This window comes from Eleutherodactylus coqui, unplaced genomic scaffold, assembly GCF_035609145.1.
Source record: "Eleutherodactylus coqui strain aEleCoq1 unplaced genomic scaffold, aEleCoq1.hap1 HAP1_SCAFFOLD_30, whole genome shotgun sequence".
Classification (NCBI taxonomy): domain Eukaryota; kingdom Metazoa; phylum Chordata; class Amphibia; order Anura; family Eleutherodactylidae; genus Eleutherodactylus; species Eleutherodactylus coqui.
In genome coordinates this window covers 1,544,033-1,550,560 of record NW_027102247.1, presented here as the reverse complement: position 1 = coordinate 1,550,560, position 6,528 = coordinate 1,544,033, and the positions used below count along the sequence as shown (strand labels likewise).

General features: G+C 50.6%; 1 pseudogene; it reads right to left on the bottom strand.

Moving 5' to 3' along the window:
- Positions 1 to 1,118: 1,118 nt before the first annotated feature.
- LOC136601126 (U2 spliceosomal RNA) lies at positions 1,119 to 1,246 on the bottom strand (annotated as a pseudogene).
- Positions 1,247 to 6,528: the final 5,282 nt, after the last annotated feature.

Sequence of the window (6,528 nt, the reverse complement as noted above, 5' to 3'; positions counted from 1 at the left end):
AGGCTCTTAAGTCCCACTCAGACATCTTCCTCGCCCAAGAGACACACTTCCTGAGAGATAAACACCCCCCCTGCAACCACCCTAAATTTCCAAACATTTTCCTGGCATCAAATGAAGGGAAAAAAAAGAAAGGCGTAATGATAGCCATTAGCCGGAACGTTACATTTTCCCAAAAAAACGTATACGTGGACCCAGGCGGGCGATTTCTAATATTAGTCTGCGTAATTAACGCCACCACCTACACTCTAGTAAATGTCTACTTCCCATTTAAAAGGCAGGCCAAATTCTTCAAACATGTTCTTTCCGAAGTGGCTAAAATTCGAGAGGGGAATTTGGTGATCGGAGGAGATCTAAACTCAGTGGTGGACCCTACCTTGGACTCCACCGCGAGCGGCAGGGGCATGTCACCCATTGTCCCAATCATACACTCAGAAGAATTATACGACGTGTGGAGGTGCATGCATGGATCGTAGAGGGACTACACGTTTCTCTCCGCGCCACATGCATCTTATTCTAGGATAGATATGTTCCTTCTGCCGCGGGCAGGCCTCGAGGGGGTTTTACAGGCGGATATTGGAACAATATCATGGTCTGACCACGCCCCCATATCCTTAACGCTCCAAGAGAGCCCATTTCAATAAATGGCGGCATGGTTGCGTGTTTTTTTGCGCTTGCAAATGTGCTTGATTCGTGCTAACAAAAGTACAGTAAGGGCCGCTTCACACAAACATATTTGTTTCAATGGATGCCTTCAGAATTCTCTTTACTCACACATTTCGCATGCGTGCAAAACCTCACCATGCTCTATTTTTGTGCACATTTGCGCACCAAGGGTCCCTGTACAAGTCTATGGGAAGTGTGCACGTAACCGATTCCTATCTCCAAAAAAAGTTATAATAAACAGCGATAAAGTCTTATAAACTCCAAAATGGTACAAATAAAAACTACAGGACATCACGCAAAAACACGAGCCATCGCACAAGTATCATGCGATACTTCCGCCATGTATCACGTGGACATGAGGCCTAAATCTAAGTGCTTGGTTGTTAGCAGCCGCAGCTGCGCTGCACCTCTTGCTCATCAGTTTTTTTTCCTGCTTTTGGAAACTGCTGTAGGAAAGGGGGTGCACCAGTACTGGAGGTACTGCAATACCAGGTCAATGTGCGGAGTGGACAGAGCAAGCACTTTTTCCAGCTCCCTGTTCTAAAAATCCATTTAATATATGATCCCCAGATAGGGGACGTATCAGATGCAACACGCTCAGCCAGCACTCCGGGCACACCCACAATGCACTGAGGGAGCCGGAAGACCTTTGCATAGCCCCGCCCAACGCCTTCTCAACCAGGGTGAGCCGTCCCCGCGGGAGACCCGCGCCTGAATGGAGCATGTCCGGATTTTTTCCTGCACGCGGGACCCGCGCCTGCAGGTAAAAATGACATCCGCAGGTATTTTACTACCTGCAGGTGTCTAATGCATCCATATCCATTGCATAGCGCCGATCGCAATGTCGGGGGTGGGGGGGTCCGAACAGCCCGGGATGACAGCTCCATGCTGCGGACACCGACAGCATGGAGCTGTCACGTCCAGAGCCCGAGGGGCTTTATTCTCTGCAGGACACATGTTTTTACTTCCTCAGAGAATAAAGCCCACTTCGGGAGGACGTAAAAACACTATGGCCCGGGGCGTGGCTTAGCAAGCAAGGAGAGAGGTCGCACGCTGTTTTGCTCCTCCACAGAATCTCCCTTTTCAGCCCTTTTCTGGGTCAAATCAGTGACCCAAACAGAGGCAGACAAGAGCACAGCACCTGGGGACCCACCAGAACCCACAACCGGCCCGGACAAGGCTCACCTGGTGATCTCCAGCCGCCAAAAAGAAGCCGAAGAGCCGCGGCCCTGCACAGCGGCCCGCGCCCTAACCCGACAAGTACCGCGCTCAGAAACACCCGGCGAGGACCGCTCACGGAGCGCCAAGCAGAGGACTATGGCACAAGGTAACCCCTGCCGACTTGGAGGGGAGGCTCTGTCACCCTCAGTGCCCGCGCTCTCACCGCAGCGCCTTGCAAATACACAGCCGCGGCTCCCTCCCTCTGAATATACCGCCGTGGCCACCAACCTGCAACTCGGCGGCACATACAATCATCAGGGTGATCCCCCGCTGGACTAATCCCCACGCTGGTGGTTTTCCCCCTCCTGCTCCCCAGAGCCGACAATCAGCACGGGCGGGCACACCGGAAGATCTGCACCTAGTCTCTAGCTCCCTGTGAGGCAGCGGCCATCTCGCCCCCCCTCCCCCCTGAGTCGAGCAGGCTGCTTGGCATACTAGCCAGACCAGAGCAGAAAAGTAAAAAAGAGAGGATACTGTGATCCTCCCAGCACATCAACACCAGGCAAAGTTTAAAGCAGTACTCACTATTTCTGACGTGCAGCGGGGGAACGGAGGTCCTCTCCCCGGAGCTCTCAGACCGACAGCAGGCTCCATTAAAGTGTAGTGCAATTCAAATATCAATGCACCACAGCACCATCTAGTGGCCAAAACAGAGATAACCAGGACCTGAACCTCTTCTCATCCCTTTCTCAAAGCACTAAACAAAGCCAATCCTTGCCCATTAGAAAGAGCAACGAGGCCCCTAAGGCCTCCTTCCCACGAGCGTGACGGGCTCCGCCGCGTAATATTACGCAGTGAAGCCCGTCACGGCGCCCCCCAGAGACCCCATACTTACCAGCGGAAGATCGCGTGAAGACACTTCCCTGCACACCGCCGTCGCGTCATGTGACACGCCCACCGCGTCACATGACGCGGCCGGCCGTGTCACGTGACGCGCCGGCCGCGTCATATGACGCGCGGCGGTAGGCGGGGAAGCGTTTTTTCACGCTATCTTCCGCTGGTTGCAGCGGGAGATAGCGTGAACGGAAGCCGTCAGCGCGTACACCCGCAGCAAATAGAACATGCTGCGGGTGACAACGGGAGATTTCACGGTGCGTAATTCCGCGGTGGAATTACGCATCGTGTGCATTGTGCTATTAGGTTCAATAGAACCTAATAGCATGGGGCAACGCAGCGGATTTTTGCCACGGATTTACGCGGCGTAAATCCGTTCGTGGGAAGGAGGCCTAAGGCCTCATGTCCACGGGGAAAATAAGAATTAAAATCCGCAGCGGATTTTAACTCTTCTCCCGTGCGCGGATCCGCACCCCATAGGGATGCATTGACCACCCGCGGGTAGATAAATACCCGCGGATCGTCAATAAAAGTGATTTTAAAAAAAATGGAGCATGAAAAAAATCTGGACCATGCTCCATTTTCATGCGGGTCTCCCGCGGGGACGGCTCCCGCGGGCTTCTATTGAAGCCTATGGAAGCCGTCCGGATCCGCGGGACACAAAAATCATATTTTACTTACACGCTCCGGTTCTTCTCTTCGGCGCCGCGCCATCTTCTCTCAGTCGCGGCCGGATCATTTTGCTTCGGCCCGGCGCATGCGCGAGGCACGTCACCGACGTCATCATGCACATCCGCCGAGCCGAAGAATGAAGATCCGGCCGCGACGAGAGAAGATGACGCCGCCGCGAAGAGAAGAAACGGAGCGGATGGGAGGTGAGTTTATTCTCATTTATTCCCATTTTCAGCGCTCATGTCCGCGGGGCAGGAGGGACCCGCTGCAGATTCTACATGGAGAATCTGCAGCGGATCTGATTTTCCCCGTGGACATGAGGCCTAAGTGTGTTGAGAAGAGGGACCCACAGTTAACTACAAGGAGAATACCTCCCCACCTTACTGCCAAGTGATCTGTGGAGGAATATCTGCATAGCCAGACTGCTATATAGAAACTGTCAGCAACCCACAAAGACAGACCCTGTGCCAAAGGGTACTGACAGAAAAACACTATATAGCCTCCTCAGCATTACAAAATAGCCTGGAAGCAAGTCCCAGCCCCCGCAACACCCAAGGAAGCAATACATCGCGCGCCTCGCAGACGCAAATATCAAATTCCCGGTGCGACCCAGCGGACTCCTCAATCCCAAACACTTTCTTCTCAGCAAATACTGATAGTTCTAAAAAAAGAAAGGACTCTTATCAGGCAAAGCCACACTTAACAAATCTTCAAAACTCTACAGGAGCGCTACCTAAGGCACTCAAGATGGAATAGCAGGACTCTATGTTCTAACTCCACCCGCCACATGAGGCTCCTCAGCAACACATAACAGGACCACTCAACATCAATGAGCTTCTAAAGGAACTTTTAACAAACAACTACGCCTTCCAACGCCTCCATAAAGAATACGCCACCCAGTAGACCACTATACAACAAATAGCGACCAATCCACAGCGCATATCCATTTTAAGGCAGGTTCATGCGCAGAAGCCGGAGAAGGTCCACGGAGGAGGATCACATCGAGGTTCAAATACGGAGGCCTCCGGTAAGAAGTTTCATCTCCTCTCACCGATCAAAGAGGGGAGATTAAACTTCAACTTTTTCTTAACTTTTACATGATCGCCGTTATCCAACCGAGGATAAGGATCCCGTCGGGGGACATCGCCGGAGGCCTTAGGGAAATATTTTCACCTTCCCTTACGGATTGGATTCGTGACAGGAGGTGAAGCTGTAACTCTTACTTTTACATGATCGCCGTTATCCATTGGCTAATGGCAATCACGTGACTGGGGACCACGTACTGCGGCCCACCATGAAATCTCCAGGCTCTCGGCTATGTTTGGTAGCCAGGAGCAGGGATATCTTAAATTACTCAGGCAATCTGCGGCTCTTGCATCGGCCAACATTGACGACGGGCGCGTGCGCAGAAGCTGAGGTGAGGTCCAAGGGTAAATCCGGGGGCCTTAGGTATGTAATTGCATCTCCCCTCACGAATATGAGCGAAGATTACATTTTACCATTTTTTAACTTTCTGTTTACTTTTAAGGGTGACTGGTGGTCGCGCCAACAGCAGGGAGTTGTCATGTCAAGCACTGAGCTCCCATGAACGGCAGAGTCGTAGTCATGCAATGAGACTAGTGCTACGTGACCAAGATCGCTGTATAGCCCTGCGACCTCACACTCTCGGGCCGGCTTCACACCACCGGTTTCCTATTGTTCAATCCGCAGTCATCGTCCACACGGAGGATCTGCAGCAAATCACATGCATTGAAAGATACATACTACTGCTACTTCCTTCACACTCGCGGTCATCTGCATTACAGATTCTGCAGGAACGCTGGGGTAACGGCCAGGTTCCGCTGTGGTATCCCGCATTCGGAATGTGAAGCGGTCGTGTGCAGCTGGCCTTACTGAAGACAATGTAGTTGCGATACAACTCACAAGTAGCTGCGACCAATATATTGCAAAAATCCAACCTCGGTGAGGTTTTAGCACTCTATAGGTTGTGGGAACTTGCGCGACCCCATTGATATATTTGAGTATGCAAGTTCACAGGGCTGCACAGCGATCTTTGGTCACATGACCCATGTCATGGCGAAAGACTCCATAGAGCTCCAGCCTTAGGGCTCATGTCCACGATTGTGTTCTCACCGCAGAGACGCAGCGTTTTACGCATACCACCGTGGGCTCTTCGGACAGATTCACACAGATGTATTTGCGTAGCATATTACGCATGAAAAATATACATGCTAAATACACGTCAGTAGAACCCGCTGATTGCAGCGAGTTCCTTCACATAAGTGTATTTTGCATGCGCATTTTGTCCAAAAAAAAAGCATTCCCCCTTATTTTCTCGTGCATTTCTGCAGGGGAAGAACATGTATTATTCTAATTACACTAATTGCCCATTTCAATAAATGGCAGCATGGTTGCGTGTTTTTTTGCGCTTGCAAATGTGCTTGATTCATGCTAACAAAAGTACAGTAAGGGCCGCTTCACACAAACATATTTGTTTCAATGGGTGCCTTCAGAATTCAAACATGTGGGCAAGGAGGCTCTGGTATCCTGTTGTACCACTTCTAGCTTGGATACAAGAGGTTATACAGATGGGAATGGAGGCTCTAGTACCCTGTTGTACGCCTTGTAGCTTGGATAAAAGATAAGATAAGGACAGGCAAGGGGACTCTAGTACCCCGTTGTACCACTTCTAGCTTCTAGAATAGAAGATGGGGAACAGGCGGCTATGGAGGCTCTATTCTAGAGAATCAATACAGTAAGCAGTGGAGTAGGTCAGTAAATCAATGGCTGAAATAACAGTTGAATTGTGTTACCACGTTACTACTGACAGTCCTCACCTCTTTAGTAACCAGTGGCATGGCTGAAGCCTCATCACAGTATTTCAGTGCCAGAGCTTTCTGTCCTCGGTCTTTGTAGCACTGGGATGAAAGATAAAAAACACCAAAAAAAGCAAAAACCAGTAAAGCAATAGAATCTTACAGTAACTTTGGGGCATGACTAGGTACAACGGAGTCGTCGCTGTGACCACTTACCCCCCCATTACCCCTTTTAACCTAGCTTATCTAAAATAAACACCGACAACTTCTTTTTGGATTAAATTTGGCCACAGCAGCCAATTTTATTATAACATACAACAAT